This window comes from Cyprinus carpio, chromosome A9 (assembly GCF_018340385.1).
Source record: "Cyprinus carpio isolate SPL01 chromosome A9, ASM1834038v1, whole genome shotgun sequence".
NCBI classification, from domain to species: domain Eukaryota; kingdom Metazoa; phylum Chordata; class Actinopteri; order Cypriniformes; family Cyprinidae; genus Cyprinus; species Cyprinus carpio.
Genome location: NC_056580.1, coordinates 13,566,773 through 13,586,754, shown reverse-complemented (window position 1 = coordinate 13,586,754; position 19,982 = coordinate 13,566,773). Strand labels below are relative to the sequence as shown.

At 36.8% G+C, this 19,982-nt stretch overlaps 2 long non-coding RNA genes across 2 annotated transcripts; both read right to left on the bottom strand.

The window, feature by feature from the left end:
- Positions 1-1,702: 1,702 nt before the first annotated feature.
- LOC122146110 lies at positions 1,703-3,906 on the bottom strand. The gene is made up of 3 exons (XR_006160795.1): positions 3,823-3,906; positions 3,512-3,666; positions 1,703-2,191 (listed from the first exon to the last, which is right to left on the bottom strand). It is a non-coding gene; the product is annotated as an uncharacterized LOC122146110 (long non-coding RNA).
- Positions 3,907-4,017: 111 nt separating this feature from the next.
- On the bottom strand, positions 4,018-4,908 carry LOC122146111. Its single transcript, XR_006160796.1, has 3 exons — positions 4,714-4,908; positions 4,186-4,230; positions 4,018-4,071 (listed from the first exon to the last, which is right to left on the bottom strand). It is a non-coding gene; the product is annotated as an uncharacterized LOC122146111 (long non-coding RNA).
- Positions 4,909-19,982: the final 15,074 nt, after the last annotated feature.

Sequence of the window (19,982 nt, the reverse complement as noted above, 5' to 3'; positions counted from 1 at the left end):
CTGATTTTTAGTTGTAAATCATCAAGTAAATCATTGGTTGTGATGTGTTTAAGGGTGTGAGTAAAAAAAAAAAAAAAAACGCACAGAAATAACCTAACACATAATTCTAATTAGATTTCCACTTGTTATTATACAGGCTTGAATGTTCTCATATTAAGAATGCTTAATATGAACTTTTAAAACCTTTTTAAAAATGCAATTTTTGGCAGACAAATCATTGTGCTACAAATGAATGAGATGATACCTAGAGCAAAAAATGCCTGCGGCAAACCTTGAATTACCTGCAGTTTACAATAGAATGACAATTCTGTTTTTCCCCTAATATTAGCTAGACTTATATATTTCACCACAAAGCTCATTTGCATTAAAAATGTGACCTTGTAGCAATATTTGAGGTCACATGATGAGAAATGAAATCATGTGAAAAACAGCACAGAAAGGTAAGACTAATTAGAGAATATAACCAACACCAGATACAATAAGATACAAATTTACGTCATAATAAACAAATTAGTACTGTCAAAAAATTTATCACGATTAAATGCATTGTATGGCTTCTTATTTCCTCCTCTCTCTTTCTTTCTGTGTTAGTCTGTCTTTGTTTTTCGTTTTCTTTTTCCTCTTTTTCATCTTTTCTGTCTTGCATTTGTTTTAGTGCTGTTAAACTATTAATCACGATTAATCGCATCCAAAATAATAGTTACATAATATATGTGTGTGTACTGTGTATATTTATTATGTATATATAAATACACACACGTGCATGAATATATTTAAGAAAAATATGTTTTGTTTATATCTAAAATATTTATATGTATATAACATAAATACATGAATATAAATATAAATATATATACACACACACACGTAAATATTTTTTAAATATAAACAATTATGTCTGTATATTTAAATATACATAATAAATATATACAGTACATGCACATATATTATGTAAACAAAAACTTTTATTTTGGATGCGATTAATCGTGATTAATAGTTTGAAAGCACTAAAAAAATTGCAAGACAGAAAAGATGAAAAAGAGGAAAAAGAAGACCCACAGGGGGAAAAAAACAAAGACAGACACAGAAAGAAAGAGAGAGGAGGAAATAAGAAGCCATATAACGCGATGCTTCCATATTATTGGTTTCTGAAGTTGAGATATTTCCCAAACAATAACACATGGTTTTTAATTAAAGTACAACATAATTCAGTAACTGTTCACTACCCAGTATCTTCAACAGCTCCAACACCAAGGACACTACACTGTTAAAAAAAAAATGTATATTTTAAGGTATATTATCGTCTGCTTTGGATATGTTTAATATACCGTGAAAAAAAATGTGGAATCTGTAAAGACAATACGGTATACTGGTTTTTGTAACCCTAAATTTACAGTAGACAACGTATTTTTTTTGTACCAAAATCATGGGAGAAAAAAACAAATATAGTTGTCAATTATACAGTAATTTTATGTAAAAAAATGCAACTTTCCATTGCTTTTTACGGATATTTTGCAGTAAAAAAAAAGTTATAATATAATAATATATACAGTAATTTGTTGTTAATTTAACAGTAATAGGATAGACCCTATTATGGTAAATAACTGTAAAAATAACAGAAATATGTTAAACCTTATTAAAACCTTTGACAGTAAAAAACACAGTGAAATTGTATAACAAATTACTGCATTTTATTTTGACCAGATACATTTTACGGTAAATTCCTGGCAACCACAGCTGCCGGTATTTTACTGCTAAAAATACAGTACAATATGAGGAACATAAATAGTTTACCGTACATTTTACATTTGCAACCGCTAAATATAGAAAAATCTAAAGATGCTCATATATAACCATGGTAGTGAATATTACTGATAAACAATGAGAAAATTTGACATACCATTTGAAAACAGACTAAACATATAATTTTCTCTATTCCTACCAAACAGCATAGATCTTGAGAATACAGCATGTGTCTATATATATGGCTGGTAATCCATGGAGAAATGAATAAACATGAAACAAAAAATGACCTGCCCCTGACCGATCAACAGTAATGAGTCACTGGGTCCTGCTTTGGTGAAGGAAAGCACTCAGTGGAGTTTCTAATGCGCATGGTGTCGAAGATACAAGCTCTGCAGGAGTACTTCAGTGTCCATCAGGAGTTCACTTTGGACTGGCAGGATCCCCTCTGCAGCAAAAAAAATTGACAAAGTTTCAAAAGTTTGATCAGTGCTTGAGCAAAATGCACAGAAATGAACAAAACGTGCTGTCAAAAACAGATCTAATGATAAATGATTTCTTAGGTGTAAAGTATGCAGTTCTTAAAGGATTAGTTCACTTTTAAAAAAACATTTGCTGATAATTTACTCACCCCTATGTCATCCAAGATGTCCATGTCTTTCTTTCTTCAGTCGAAAACAAATCAAGGTTTTTGATGAAAACATTCCAGGATTTTTCCCTATATTATGGTCTCCAATGGGACCCAAACGGTTTAAGGTCCAAATTACAGTTTCAGTGCAGCTTCAAAGGGCTTTAAACGATACCAGACGATGAATAAGGGTATTATCTAGCGAAACGATCGCTCATTTCAAAAATAAATAAAAAAAGTTTAAGTTTTATAAGCACAAATGCTCACCTTGCTCTGTTCTGTGATGCGCGTTAGTGACGTCACGTAATACGCAATTACGTTGAAAAGGTCAAGTTGACGTGTTTACAAATCTGCGGAAGGAGGACCATATACACCACATATTCAAATGTATTTGTGTCAGTTTATCGTTTAAAATGCCCATTTTGTGTGCGTATCCTGGGTGCTTTAATATTAAAAAGCCTAAAAGAAAATTTTCTTCAGGACAGAAATTTTTCAAGCGTGACCTTTTAAACGTAATTGCGTATTACGTGACGTCATGAACGCGCATCACAGAACAGAGCAAGGCGAGCATTTGTGCTTATAAAACTTAAACTTTTTTATTTATTTTTGAAATGAGCGATCGTTTCGCTTGATAATACCCTTATTCATCGTCTGGTATCGTTTAAAGCCCTTTGAAGCTGCACTGAAACTGTAATTTGGACCTTAAACCGTTTGGGTCCCATTGGAGACCATAATATAGGGAAAAATCCTGGAATGTTTTCATCAAAAACCTTCGACTGAAGAAAGAAAGACATGGACATCTTGGATGACATAGGGGTGAGTAAATTATCAGCAAAAGTTTTTTTTAAAGTGAACTAATCCTTTAAATCTACTTATGTACATTGACAACGCAGCCCCTAATCACAATCATAATTTGTTGGAAAACATTGTATTTAAGTTTCCTATTGATTTATCATAGAACTTGAAGTTAATGACTGAATGCATGGTGATGAGACCTATCATTCAATCTACATTTTATAGCGTCAGTTTCCTTCATCGTATGAAACTGCTCACCTGGACATGAACCTGAGCTCGGCTGATTAAGATTAGTGTCTCCTGTCCATCTTTCTTTTGGAAAACTTGAATAATACCACTGCTTACCTCTTATTGAATCTTTGGGTGCAGACTTAATTGAAGAGCCTCGTATAAACAGGATGTGATGTTTAGGGAAACCAAAGAATACAAGCGCCATCATTTCTGCCAGAAGACTCACAGGGGGGCAACGAAGCTTTCATTGTGGACTGGCTAGATCACCTCTGCATTCAGAAAGAAAACCATAAATAATAATAACTGACAAAAATAATGAGACAAGAAATTAAAGTAACAAGAAAATAAGTGCAAAACAAGTTTCCCTGTGTTGCAGTGTAGCTGAATGTTTTTCAACAATTTGATTTACGGTAAAAAACACATACCAAATATTTCCAGCCAAGGTTTGATTCAATCTTCAGCATGCTTTTCCTGCCATTGTCTTGAAACGGTTTCACCTGTCACTTTCATGTGATGCTGTTTACAAAAACAAAACAGCAATATTGTAAAGGGACAAAGGAAAATTAATTTAATGAAAAAAAAAAAAAAAAAAAGATTATGACCTGAAATCTCACCATTTCCTGAGAGTCACAGGTCCTTTGAGTATCTTTATGGTTTCTGCTCAAATTCAGTATCTGAAAAGGGCAGGAACAAAACAAACCTTTTTAATCATAATAAAGACAAAATAAGATTTAGAGACAACAGAGAAATGTGTAAAATATCTTCTAGAATCTGTTTACTTTACTAACCTTGAAAGAGACTCTCAGGTCTTAGCTGTGTCACCACCCTTAAACCTTAAACACATGCATCAGAAAACCACTGCAACAAAATCTCAGATGTCCTTCACTGACGTTTTTATTGTCTTGAACATATTTTGACCTCGACACACTTGCTGCTAGTCAAATATATTGCAAATATATTCAATGAATAAATGACAAGAAATGCAATAGCATCCATTTTAAAGTATGACTTTACATAAGTAATCAAGCACATAAGCTTGTGACATCAATTTTGCAGAACCTTACAGCTACAAAATGCTATAATAACAGTTAAAGTCAAGTAATGTTGGTAACAGACAGTGCGGTTTAAATTTCAATGTTAACAGTTCAGTGCAACACTTAATTTGTTTGCTAATTAGGGCAATACAAAATTCAAATAGTTTAAACTCTAACTAAATTCACAACCTCACTCATAAAAAACGAACTCCTAAAATTATCTATAAAAGCTGGGCTGGTGGGTTTTTATAACAGAGATAACTTGAAGTTGCATGAACTCACCTCACCTCGAATTAATTGTAAGTTGTCAAGATGTCTACAAATTCCGAAGATGCTGGTCCAATCAGCTATAAATGGCGCTAATACGAGTTCAAAACTGCGTCCGTTAGCGAAGCCAACAAGTCTCCTGCAAGAAAAAAAAGCGCGCGGCACACAGCTCAGCAGCGTCATTTTCAGGTGACGTCATCCCGCAATGTGATGTCGATTTTTTCTTTCTTTAGGAGGAGGTTTGATCAGAAGTCACGTCTTGCCTTGCTTGCTTCCCCTTTTTTTGGTGAAATGGTTCGCTCATACTTGATTATGTTTTTTTTGGTGAAATGATTTTTTCTCTGCAATTCGAACGTAAAACGTCTGTACACAGTTTACCAGCAACCAATCAACAGCGATCACACAAACTCAAAATTTAAGGCGGACCCACCTAAGGTGGTCTGATAATATGGCGTATAACATAACATAAAGTTGTTTTAAAATAATAATTAAAAAAGATTATTGAAATCAATTTTATTCACAACCATGAACTTTATTTTAAACATCTTCTTTTGCTGTTGATTTTTTTATCAGAAGGTTAACAATGATATACTGCAGGCCTAACTTTTAATCTGTATATCAGTATCTGAATTTTAAAATAAGAAATACTATCAATTTTATTGTCTTTTACTGCTGATATTTGCTTTTTTTTAAATTGTATTTACTGGTTGTATTATTACGGGGGACCCTATTTTTTAACATCTTGCTTCTGTAAAAATGAATGTTTTGTTTGCTTAAAAATTTACAGATTTATACTGTGAATTCCAATGTGCACAACCCCAAAAGATACTCAAATAATACCGTAAAATCTAAGGTTTTCAGACATTTTCAACATTACAATATTTAATTGTAAAATGTATGCATATTTATTTGTTTTCACAGAAAATATTTATAATTTCAACATTTTATTACAGTAAAAAACAAAGTTTTATCCAGTCTCACAATTAACGGTTATTCAATCTATTTAATACAGTAAAAGGAAGTTTTTGGTTTTACGCTCCATTACCGTTGGAATTTGACGGTGTTTTGCTGTATATTTTACTGACTTTTTTTACAGTGTATGACCTTTTCTTCCGTAAGTGTCATCTCCTAAATAAAAGCCCTGACCACCTTCCCACAATACTTTCACTCTTCTGTTTCCGACCACAGAGTGCAATTAACAGAGAATTTCACTATCCTTCACTTGGCTTGTCAGGCCTGGAGCATAGTGACTCTGAATGACTTTGAGAGGCCACAGAAGGATCAATAAGTCACAGACACCTTTCTCAACAGAGCTGTCAGCCCCACTAGATGCTGTTAAAGCAACAAAACATACTCCAACAGCGTGTGTAGTGATTTAGCTTGAGCTTATTAACTGAAAGAAAACATGACATTAGATTTGCCCTTTCCTGAATATGCACACCCAACACAGAACTCTTTAAATTTAGACAATATTCTAAATCAGTTGCACATGCGTTTGTGGTTCATTGAGAGCTAAAGTGTTAAAGCAATAGTTCATCCAAAAATGAGAATGTACTCCCTCTCAGGTCATCCAAGTTATAGATGAGTTTGTTTTTTCCCTGGATCAGATTACGAGAAATTCAGCATCACTTGCTCACCAATGTATCCTCTGCAGTGAATGGGTGCTGTCAGAATGAGAGTTCAGACAGCTGATCAAAATATCACAGTAATCCACAAGTAAATGACATGTCTCCAGTCCATCAATTCATATTATGTGTAATGAAAAGCTGCATGTTTATAAGAAACATATTCATCATCAAGATATTAACTTCATTGTTTCAGCTAAAAATGCGTCCAGCTAAACATCCATAGTATTGCTTTCTTCAGTGAAAAACTAATCTCATTTGAATCAGGAGAGAAATATGCACAGATCAAGCACTGGTTACAAGCGAATATAGTCCAAAACAATTCTAAACTAATATGCTGGTGGATTGTGATGTACGAGGATAAACAGGGATGGACTTTTTTTACTGGAGTGTTATTCTGACAGCGATGTAATGTTGTAATGAAGTATTCCTTTAAGTAAACACACTCAGATTCAAACTCTTATTATTTTTAAGTGTGTAAACATCAGATTATTATATTATTATCAAAATAAATTCTGCCTTTAGTCTAAAAAGCTGATTTTAAACAGACAGTGCACCCCAAAAATTAAAATACTGTCATCATTTACTCATCCTCAATTTGTTTTCAAACCTGTACAACCTTGAAAAAATGTCTCAGTGTTTTGTTTTTGTACATACAATGACAGTGGGGTGATTTTTTTTTTTAGACCCCACTTTCATTATATACAAAATATCTTATTTTATCCAAAGGAGAAAGTCATACAGGTTTGGAACAAGATGAGTGATGAATAAATGATGAAAGAATTTTTAGGCAAACTATTTTAAGTATAACGGCTACTCACTGCACACCATTCTCTGTTTTCACTCTGTGCCTGTTCTTCCTATCTCCAGAGAGCTCAGGTTGGTCTCAAAGCCTACCTCAGTGAGCCTCATTAATAAAGCCAGAGACTGCAGGCTATGCTCAAGACCTACCGCTGCTCAGAGTGTGATATAATGGACATTTTGTAAACAGAAATCAAAGATAGATTAAATGAGAAACTGGATTATTGTGGCATTCAGTCTGAGCCCATCTGTTCATGTACAAGACTTACTGACCCTAATTAACTTCCCACACACTTTGTGAAGGTTTTTGTTATATGTGTTTGATTGTGTTTGTTTAGTTGGGGGGAGCGTGATTATTTTTGATTTTGTTTTATTGTGTTTTGTTGGATTTTGAAAGAAGTCTTAACATTTAACAGGAAATTTTTACACTGAATACTGTTCTGCATTATATATTCCCAAGGGCAAGAGTGGTAGAGATTGAGTGTGTTTGATCCTGCTGTAAAGGGAGTATAAACGGCTGTAACTGGGAAGGAAAAGTGCTGCCTGGCAGGTCTATTATCACTAAACCTGCTGATACCGGACATGCCAACCATTACGAAGGCCCTTAAGAAATGGAGTCAATCAATATGGTGTACGAAGGCACATCAAACATGCAATTACTATACATTCATGATGGTTTTTATGTTCAGTTTACTAAATGAGGACAAATAAAACCTGTGAGTAAACCCTTTTACTCATGCATTTATTGTCATTTATCTGTTGAAAAGAAAACAAACATTCACAAGTTTGATGAAAAGATATTAAAGAGCATTACTTGACCTTGAGCACTTCAAAAAAAGCAACGAAAGGACTTAAACTCAAAAGGTGCCCCTGCATCAATGTAGAGGTAGTTGAACTTTGAGCTCCTGTAATTAACTTTGTCTTGCTTTGTGAGGTCACCCCGCTCAGAGTGACTGTACAATGCAGTGCATGAGTTTCACCATTAATTTAGCAATATGTGCTCAACACATATTGTAAGGGCTCGAAGTGTCTTGTTTTGACATATGCACCCCCCTGGGCAAAACAACAGCCCGTTAAGCTGCTCTGTGCTTGTGAATGGAATATAAATGCTTTTTATTCTGCCCTGAGGCTTCAAGTCACCCTGGAAGAAATTTTTGTAAGCGAAGGTTAGCCAAGAGGGGGTAAAATCACCAGATGTCTCTCTGTCATCGGCATATTCTTGTTTTCGTTTTTTTTTCTTGTTTATTTATTTATAAACTAATTTAAAAAAATAAACCAGAATTACCAGTAATACCTATGATCTAAATGTACTATTTACAAAATTTTTGGAATCTAGTTAATATACTATGCTGGAACAATATATATGTATTTATCTATATATATATATATATGTTTAAGTTTATATAATAAATGAATAAATAAATAAACAGATAAATAATACAGTTCATCCATGTTTTGTGCTTGATTAATATATATGTATTTATCTATATATAAAAATCTAATAAGAGAGAACTCCTTACTTTTGGGAATGGGTAGCAGAACAGGTAAGAACTCAGTGTCTTGAGATGCGTTTTTAAAGCGTTTTTTTTTTATTTTATTTATTTATTATTATTTTTTACTTGACACTGCAAACACGTGTGGACTCATTCAACACACCCACCTCTGAAGTTCAGTTTTGGTAAATGGAGGGTCAATTGCACAGAAGGAAAAAAATCACAGGACATATAAAACACAGAGATGCATTCTACATCCTCCAATCCTTCCAAATTGGGTAATTAGGTAAGACAGGTATTAAAGAGAATGCAAATCTGTTCTTTCCGTTTAGCAAAAATTAGCCAGCAGCCTAAAAAAAGCAATCTGGGGCACTGAAAAAGCACCAGTCGAAGATCTCCTTTAAAAAAAATTATTAAAAAGCACTGCAGTGAAACTCATTCATTCTGTGTCATCCAGCCCCAAGTTATTTCTTTGAAATTGTAATGTTATTTGTTGATTTTTGTAGAATCTAGAAATAAGCTTCTAAAGGATATCTTTAGAATTTCATTTATCTTAAGCAAAATTTAAATCAAATAGTACAGTTGTCTGTTCTTAGATTACTGCCAGGCCACAGCAAGTGTGTGAAGTTGTATACAGCAGACTGCTAATGGAGAAACCGCAGGTTGTTCACTTGTGTCCATTTAAGCACTGGGAGGTGAGAGTGCTGCTGTGTTCTCTGCTTCGAATGGATGGCAACAGCTGTGATTAAGGATGGCCCATGGTAACACTGGATGTGGTGGTCCTCCCTGGACCATCTCCCAGCTGCAGCACACATCTGCCTGCTGCCTTGATGATGGGGAACACAGGGAGAAGTTTGGGCAAAACAAAGGCTGAGCTGTCTCTTGTGAGTTCACAGCATGTTCCGTGGATACACTTTCCTTTTTTCCTATTTTCACATGCTGGTGTAAAGTACAGATGTTTTGGTCACTAAACATCTGTGACAGCAGAAAACAGCATGTTGCTATAAATTGCCACAAACAGGAGAACATGCCAAGGCACCAGTCATTAACTCAATTTATCAAGTTCATGCATGAAAAACTTTCAGTACTTCAGTAGCAGTAAAGATCTCCTTCAGCAATAAGCCATCTTTAAACATCATCACACTTCCAAGGAAACCATCATACAGATCAGACTAATTCAGCCAACAGTATGAGCATCGGTACACATACAACACTCTGATAATAGCAGCATTAGGATACATGAGATAGTCCATTAGCAGATGAGAGGGTCTGCAGTGCTATTACTGCTCATTTGCTCAGCACAGTAATACCTCAAATGTCTGTTCAGATCCACAGGATAATGAGATGTAGCATTTGAAAGTGTGCCATCAGAAAGACAGCGCTAATGTTATGGTTAATTACCATATTTAGTTCTGCGTAAAAAGGAAATGGAGGAAAATGACCTTTAGGAGATGAATCAATCAGTTTGAGTAGCTGTTACCTCATATCCAAACAGAGAAATGCAGGAGCATTTGTGATGTCTGCTGTGGTGTGAGTAATGTTTACCCAAAATAACATAATATAGAGTAATTAATTCGTCATATAGTGTAGACCACATAGAGAGGTCAGTGGGGTGTTGCATTCGGATGTCTCATTTAAGTTTGATATTAGTAGACTGAAATTGTTTTTTTGTTACAAATGTTTTTTGTTTTTTTTTTCCTGAAAAATTCTTTCCATTAGGCTAATATGTTTATCATTATTTCTATTCTATGAGGCCTACTGACTATATAGTGAAGCATAGGCTATATATGAAGCTAAACTTTTGTAGCATGTTTACAGGGAAAAGAAGAAAACATTATATACAGGGATGCACATAAGTGGTCCGCAGGTCCGCATGCACAACCAAAATAAAAAATGTAGACATAAGTTCTGACAGCGCATTTGCCTACCAACATGTTTGACAGCTGTTAATGCACGATTACCAATTTAGATCGACAAACTGTACTGTTTAAGATTTATATTCAAATTGAAAGCACAAATCTAGATTCTAGGCTACCCGCTGCCATTTTCAAAGCACAAGGCAAAAAATTTCATTCACTGACGCTCTTCAATCGGCAGCGCTAAACCCAGAAGCGCATATACTTACTCACGGGCAACCTACCAAAATAAAAGCCTGCTGAGTTTGAAAATTAAGAAAATTTATAAAAAAGAAGTAAATTTTAGCATTTCATTTTTAAGTTTACTATAAAATAAACGTATTTCTATTTCGGGCAACCTACCAAAATAAAAGCCTGCTGTTAGTTTATCACACACTATTATTTTGTTTAAATTTAAAGTCGTTTATTTAAAGGGAAGTCGTGGCCTAATGGTTTAGAGAGTCGGACTCCCAATCGAAGGGTTGTGAGTTTGAGTCTCGGGCCGGCAGGAATTGTGGTGGGGGGGGAGTGCATGTAACGTTCTCTCTCCACCTTCAATACCATGACTTAGGTGCCCCTTGAGCAAGGCATCGAACCCCCAACTGCTCCCCGGGCGACGCAGCATAAATGGCTGCCCACTGCTCCGGGTGTATTGCAGCATAAATGGCTGCCCACTGCTCCGGGTGTATTGTACTCTTATAAAGAATGTTTAGAAGGGTTTTTTATTATGGGTGACATTGATTGGCTGTTTTTGGCTTTCAATTTAACTTCACTACACTATTTTTTTGTTTTTTATTTTTTTTTATAATTTTTATTAATATTTTTTTTATAGTTATATTTAATTGGACACACTATGTGCAGTGTGAGGACCAAACCAAATTTCCAGGTTCTTTTATGAGAACCAGGCTGAAAAACTATTAAAAAAATATTTAATTACCAAACTTTCAACATACTGGCCCACTCATGGGCACATCACCTAAATTTTTTTTTTTTTAAATATAAAAGTTCTGTCCTTATGGAAATAACCCACTTTATTTACTGCTATATCTTATGTATTCAAAAGATCGCATAAAGGAACAGTATGTGATTTCTACACTGCTATAAGTCCCTATACTTGGCAAAGTTCCTTATCATTCTTCGCTTGGGGTAAAAAGGAGTTAAAAGGAGAAATACCTTTGTAGTGGTATACTGTATACAGGCTGCTGGGTGTTAAACAGAAGAAACTAAATTCAATGGACTAAGCAGAAGAAATGTACAGGAGAAGTTTTCCACATCAAAGGCGGTGGAGCCCCAGAGTTCACCTATCGCCACAGACCAGTGGTTGTTCAATGGTGTTTAAGGAAGTCAAGCTGTTCTGAACTCCAAAAATAAACTCCAAGTTCAATTTGTGTATGATCCCTATAATACAAATACCATAATACTATAATAAAACACAAATCAGCAATCAAGAAGAATGTTCTTCATTTGATTTTACACAGTCTGGTACAGAGTTTTTATAGTTGCCTCCTGTCACATGTATACTAGGCTGCACAAAGCGCTTAGTGAGTTCCCTAACTACAAGGCCCAGGACAACGTTGCTGGTTGTACCAAACAAACAGCTAATGCTGGTTCTGAACAATCCCTCAGGTTTGTACTCTTCTGCTTTTCTCATCTTGAGTCACTTTCTTTAAATTGGTTCATTGGTTGAATCCATAGAGAGGAACATTTCCAGCTGTGCCAAGAACATCTCCGTGTCACCACTGAGCACCACACAGCATCTGGATGACAAGTTCCCACATGATTAAAAGCAACAACAACCACATGTGCAAAGAGAACAAGGACAAACTTTGAGAAATGAGGAGGGAAAATGAGTCATATATACAGTATGTATATATATATATATATATATATATATATATATATATATATATATATATATATATATATATATATAAACACAATTATCTCTGTTGATCTATTTAACTGGAATAATATAGTTTTCTATTATTATTAGCAGCAAAACTATAAATAAAAAATAGATAAAATTAGAAAATATTTCTTGTGCACCAAATCAGCATATTAGAATAAATTCTGAAGGATCATTTGACACTGAAGACTGGAGTAATGGCTGCTGATAATTATGCTTTGCCATTGCAGGAATAATTACAATTTAAAATATATACTGACATAAAAAAACAGTTCTTTTAAATAAATATTTCACTGCATTACTGTTTTTGCTGTATTTTTGATCAAATAAATGCAGCCATGGTGAGCATAAGTCAAAAACATTAAAAAAAAAATATATATTATTCCAAACTTTTGGCCACCAGTGTAACTTAATAACATTTTGGTTTTCCTGGCCATCCACTGATACATTGTGTAACTTCATGCTTATAAAATGTGTAGACAGACCATTAACTTTCCCAGCAATTTCTTAGGTTACCAATTTGTACCCATCTCCTCTTCTGTTATGCTGCACTTCTGTAGCACACAGATAGGATACTGTTAGCAGAATCAGTTGTAAATGGTATTCCAGAGCCTTGGAAAGCGTTGAATAACTGACAGCGTTTTTAAGCTCTTTAAATATGCACTGCACCTCTTCAGCGGGTCATGACTTCTGTGGTCTTGGCAGGCTGAGAGAGTCTGCAGCTAATAGATGAAAATAGATGCAATATTCAAGGTAAATGTTAAAAACCACTTAGTATCCATTCACCATGACTTTCAGCAAAACAAAACAGTAAAATATAAAGAAGTGAGTGTCATGCTAAAAGTGTGGAAATGTCAGTGAGAGAGGCGGCCAAGACACACCCAATCATGAGCTTGGCAGACCCCGAGCCCATAAGGAGGGAAAAATGCCAAAGTCACTAGTGAAGGCATGTCTGCTGCAAGCTTCATCTATATTAGTGGTGTCATCGATATTTCCCAATGAACTATCGAATACAATGAATTTAGGGCATGTCTACTAGCTGACCTTGCCAGTTATAGGAGGCAGAGGTGTGAAACGTTGAATCAGGTCACCCAGAAGACATGAAAACCCACTTGCAGAGCATGCGCTGTCCTTTCCGATTGCCATATCAACATGTTTAGTCCTATGTAGCAATGATCTGTGTGTGGCACGGAGAAAAAGCAACTATAAATGGTGTTCAAACACAGCTGTGAAAGATCCAAGTGCCAGAGAGGACAGCTGCTCATGCATAATTTATCCCACTAGCACCTGAACCAAGAAACTGCTCTTGTCACTCTCTCAGTAAAAGAATCACTTTGGGGCCTGTAGAAGTTGCCCTGTTGTTTGTGAATCCAGGTTTGGTCTTATACTTCACTCTAGATTTTGACAGACAAGGGCTGTTTTAGATTGACTTAAGGTTAAAACAGACTATTTTTGAGCTTGAGGCTAAACCACTGAATCACTTTAAGTCAGGCAAACCACTCAAGGCACTTTTCTAAAGGTTCAAGACTAGGCTAAGACAAAAAAGGTTTGTTTTCACTGTCTGCAGATACAGCATGTTTTATATCTGACTGAGATCCCCCTCATGGGCCTTTAGCATGTGAGAGATAACAAATTATTCTCCTTCTAGCATTTCTTATAGTAAATTTGTTTGATTTACTTTGAATTCTACAGAAATGGCATCCGGTAATAAATTCATTTACTGCAGAAAAATAAATCAATATTAACTTACATTGTGCTAAATATAATGCTACTGTTATTGTCAAACAGCAGTAATCTTCTAAATGTATTACTGAAACTAGTGTGATGTTGAACAATACAACACAAATCCACAAACCAATCAGTGCCAGAAAAATAGGAAGGGGTAACATTAAACGGAAAGGTCACTTGGCACAACTGCATCAAAGTATGTGACGAATACCCATTACTTTGAGCTCAGGCCATAATGGTTTGTTTTCTGGCTGCCTGGTTCAATTACACACAAAAATAGAAGTCACAACCATCTATTATTTGTTCTTCAATTACAAATCACTGCTACAATGAAGACATCTCAAGCGGTCAGAAGAGAGCAGAAACTCTTTTAAACTGAGACACAGGTAAAGGAATAATATAAGAATTTAGCCAATGGAAAAAATCACACTTTACGACAAGGTTCTATTGGACGATTAAGGAATAGTTCACCTAAGAATGAACATTCTGTCATAATTTACTCACCTTTTATTTGACTTTCATTGTACAGTATGAACAAAAACACTGAGACAATTTTTTAAATACCTTGTTATGTGTTTCACATATTTGGAATGACATGAGGGTGAGTAAATGATGACTTTATTATCATCTTTGAGTGAAATATCCCTTTAATGCGATAGTGAACTAATAATGAACCTACTTTTACGTTATCTATTAATTGTTTTTTTACGTTACGTTAATTTCCACAAACAGATTTCATAATTTAATTTCATACTTTTCTTATATACTATCACTTACTTAAACATCTCCTGCAAGTCTTAACACAAACACACAGTGGTGGATGAAGTACCTGAAAATCACACTTAAGTTAAAATACAGATTTCTAACCAGAAAATGACTTTGGTAGATTTTACTTTGGTATTCAGGAATGAAGAATTTGATTGTGTTCATGAGTGAGTCACTGAATCATTCAATCAACAGATTCGTTCAACACCTTCCTGTGTGTTGCTCAGAGACATAAAACATTGTTGTGATCTTTGTTTGGAACTATTTTCATTAGCGAAATTGAGCAAAAACAGTCAATATTGTGTCTAAAAGCTAAGTCGCTTAATGCTAACTTTATTAAAATTGTATAAAATCATTTGTTAACATGCTGATATTTGGCACTCTTAGATTAACTCTATTAAATGATATAAATATAAAAGACATACAGAGGTCTTTTGCCACCTGCAGTTTAGAATGCCTTGAATTTTGATGATTCTAAATGCATTTTAACAGACTAAATCACATAATGTATGCATGAACTCTCTGCGTGTTTTTGTGATATACTAGATAATGTAATGTCAGATCGCACATCGTTAAAATAACACTTACCATATTATCGCACACAATGTATTGTATATTGCACAGGCCAAGCCTCGAATTGAGCTGAAAATAAAATCAACCGCGGTTGTGCGAGCACTTGTTTGCACATGAGTAAAGGTGTTTTTTAGGAGTCTTCACTTGCAAGCGCCAGACCACTGGTTCGTCAAACCTGCTTTCTTGCAGTCTGTGTTCTTCCGACTTTATTTTGTAGTAAGTAACGAATAGTAAAAGTGAAAGTTGAAAAAGTACAAATTCTCCCATAAAATACTTAAGTACTGTAACGGAGTTTATTACTTTGTTACATTACACCACTGCACACACACACACACACACACACACACACACACACACACATAGTCTGGTGCACTATCCTTGTAGAGACTCCCCTAGGCATAATGGTTTTTATACTGTACAAACTGTATTTTCTATCGCCCTACACCTACCCTACACCTAAACCTACCTCTCACAGAAAACATTTTTGTCAATCTTAAAAAAACTCATTCTGTACAATTTATAAGCTTTTGTACCCAAGGGGACCTCTGTTTGGTTTATAAGATTGTTTTAAGTTGAAGTGATTTGGTTTTTTTTTATGTTTAAGTCCCTACCAGTATAAACCTGTACACACACACACACACACACACACATTCTGATCTGATTGAAGTGATGTATTACTTCATCTCTCTGTCATTGGAGCATGAAGAAACCCTGCTAGTTTGGAGTGAAATTACACAGACAGTTCATTGCACCATTTCAGTGAGATGGATTGTGCCTCTTGGGCTTAGTTTATTTTGGGTGAAGTGTTGTCAGACAAGGGGCCAATACATTACGAGGCCATCACGTTATGACAACTGTATTCATCAGCAGGAACACACTGATGCGGTGAGACAGAATTTCGCCAAGACCATTTCCATTGATTCATTAATTTGGTCTGTTTGCTTGCTTAAAGACACCAGGTAATATCTAGACTTTGAGTGTCTCCATTCTCAATGCATTTCATAGCTCTGATGTTCACATTCAGTCAACACAAAATATGTAGATAGCAAGTCAAAACTTGTCTTCCCATTGTCATCAAGTGATAAACTGCAATGTTTCACGCTATTTTTTTTTCTGCAAGAATCACTATATAATGTAGTCAGTGTTAATGAGTCACACTTGAGAAAAAGTACCTTTATCTACCTCTCTCTCTCCATATCAAATCATATAATATCAAGTTTTATTTTATCGCATATATTTATAAAAAGGTGAATAAATAGCATTCAGATGACAATTAGTTGCTAACATCACACAAATGTGTTAAAGTAAGAAGTGTGCATCACTTTGATGAGCTTTTTAAAAGACCAGTTGATATGTTACATATGTTGCTAATAATATTGTCGGTCTCTTTGTAAATGAAAGATTTTACATGGGAACCTGAAAAATGAAACTAAAGTTCACAGCAGGAAGGATCTCAAAGTGTACAGGTTCAAGATGTACATTTCTAAATATTTCACATCCATCTACATGCTATTATTTAAATATACACAGCATCTCGGCTAACCTCTGAGTGAATTGTAAAACAAAAGCAAAACCTAATATGAAATTGATGTGTGTTGAGATCATCTTTGTTTACCATCAAACATGGCATTTAACATGTTAAATTTTGGCAGAATCACAAAGACAGTGATGGGTGTTTAAGAATACAAACTTAATACAAATACAAATGTAATCTATTTGTAAGGGTTTGGGTTCAAACTGTTTTTAACTCTCTATACACCAGCGTAACAGTTTTTGACCTTTCACAGCAGTAAACACTTTGCAATCACATTAATCAAATCACATAATTTACAGTTCCCTTTCAAGGGAACTTCGAACTGTGTCCTCTAGGGGTCGCTATGGGGAACACCTCGTCGTGACCTGTGTCTGAAGCATACATTGAAAAAACACCAACAAGTTGGCCAGCTGTTGGAGGTTATGGATCGCGCCACGGCAAGGTTGGACTTGCCATGAAAGTACGCTAACAAGGTGATGCAGTGAGGCCGCCTCGATGAGCGTTATCTTTCCGACCATAGCCCTCCAGCTCAGGAGAGCCTTCCATTTCTGCCTGATCTCCATACAGAGATCGAAAGGAAATGAAAGAGGCCGTTTTCTTCTCACATCCATCGGTTTCGGCATAAGAGTTCTGCCGACATTGAGGCGATGCGCGAAAACTGCTATGAGAGGATGCCCCCTGTAGAAAGAGCTTTCTTTCTGCGGGGGAGACATCCTCTCTTAATCTCCCTCCTTGCCATCTAAGCCCCTTCAAGAAATACATCTCGCTTAAATGGCAAGGCATACGCAGCAGCAGGTCAGGCTGTGGCTTTATTTACACACGATGGTGGTGCTTCAGGCACATCAGACTGATCTGCTAAGAGACCTAGATAGAGGCGAAGGCCTTTTTCCTGATCAGGTAGCCGAGCTGCGCCGCACCACAGATCTCTCTCCAGGCTACCAAGCAGGCTGTCTCTGCCATGCGCAGGACTATGGCGGCCATGGTGGTAGCGGAGAGACTTCTGTGGATGAACCTGGCAGACATCGGGAAGAAAGAAAAGGCTTTCTCCTCGATGCTCAGGTTTCGCCTTCTGAACTATTCGGTATTTCCGTTGAGACGGTGATTGAGAAGTTCGGGGAGACGAAGGCGCACTCCTCTGCTTTCAGATCCTTTGTTCCACGAAGGTCCAGGTCTGAGCCCGAACAACATAGGGGTCCTGGCCTGTCTCGATCTGAGAATCAAAGACTGGCACAGAAGGCTAGTGTCCCGACTCGTGTTCCTCCCCCACCTGCGGGCAGGGGTAAGAGGAATTGTGGGTCACAAGGAGGTAAGCAGAACCTAAGGGATGTGAACCAGACGAGGCAGCGTTCTCGTCTGAATCAGAGTGATACCGAGGTATCTACTCATTCCCTTTAGGGATTTTTAACTTCTGCTTTTATCCTCCCCTTCCTAATTCCCCTGTAACCACCAGCTCTCCAACTGATCGAGGTTAGGTGGAAACCTCTCGCATAAGTCTCCTATGCTGGACCTATAATGTTTTTGGCTGGTTCTATGTTCATAGCAACCACCTTACTGATGGTCCGGACTAAAAGGAGGCCCCCTTGAGCGGGGCTCCAGCACAGGAGGGTGGGAATAACCCTTTCTGTATATACTTATGTGTAAATTGCTGGTGGTTATGTGTCTACTAATAAACTCTGTGAGTTTCCTTTGCAGTGCTCAGTTACAGTGTTTACTAAACACTCGTCAGCACCAGCCATCCGGCTTCATGTTCCGGTATTAGGCGGCTGAGATCACAGGTTTCTGCGGGAGCCTCCTTGATCATCAGGCCTGGCACAGCACTGCAGGGAATTTCATGGATGTCTAAGTTGTGCTGTCGCATCCAGCGGGAAGTGAAGGTGGCAGTTACAGAAGTCTTGAATATGCTGCCTCAGGTGATGCTCCCCTTGCTAGAGGTTTGTAAAATTTGAGCTTGCCTCTCCCGTGCGGTTCAGCGCCTCTGCGATGCTTAGGAACCTTTAGGTACACATGCTAAGCTCTGTGTACTTTCTGAAAACCACATAGTGGTCAGTGTGCACGTGAACACTTTGCGCACTTTCTAAAAATCCACGCATTGGTAAGTGTGCACGCAAGACTCTGTGCACTTTCTGAAATCCTGTATGGTAAGGGTTACGCGCTCCGCCTCGTTCCCTTTCTTGAGATGATTAGACCTTGGTTCCTTGGGCTCCATTCAGCCAGTGTGTACTCGTTTATACACTTCAAGCATTGCTTCCCTCAAACATGAGGGGCTATTTGGGCAATTCCCGTGGTAGTTTAGCAGCGTTCCCCTTTTCCAAGAAGGGTCGCCTATAAGCGCGCTACTCTAGATTCGGAGTTCTCCTCTCATATGAGGCTGAGTTCACTGTTTTTCCCCAGAGTGCTCCAGCATTATTTCCACAGATCGAGTTGATGACTCTCAAACATACTGTTTTGAGATGCACCATTCCATCTATGAGCTGCTCTATCAGAGTGCCTCGAGAGCCCTTCCTTAGAACAGTATTTGAAAATCCATGCTATGGTAAGTGTGCACGTGAAGTCTTTGCACACTTTCTGAAATCCACACTGTGGTAAGTTCGCACGCTAGTGTTCTGCGTTCTTTCTAAAATCCTATATGGTGAGGGCTTCGTGCGGTTGCTTTGTGCCCTTTCTTGAGTTGGTAAAAGCCCCGTTCATCTTGGGCGCCACTCCACCTATGTATCCTCGGATACCTATCTAAACAGGGTGTTGTTACTGGAGATCTGTTGAGACAGCTCCTTCAGCAAGCTTTTGCGAGAGCAAGTGGCAGCCCCTGTGTGACAGGCAAGACTTAGTATAAAATGCTAGGTTCTTAGCCGTATCCCTTTAAAGGAATCTTTCCTGATTCCAAGCCTTCAGCTCTACCCCGGGCCGAGGCCCTAACAATTAAGTTGGGTATGTAGCTTAGGCCTTTGGCCATAAGGGGTACTGTCA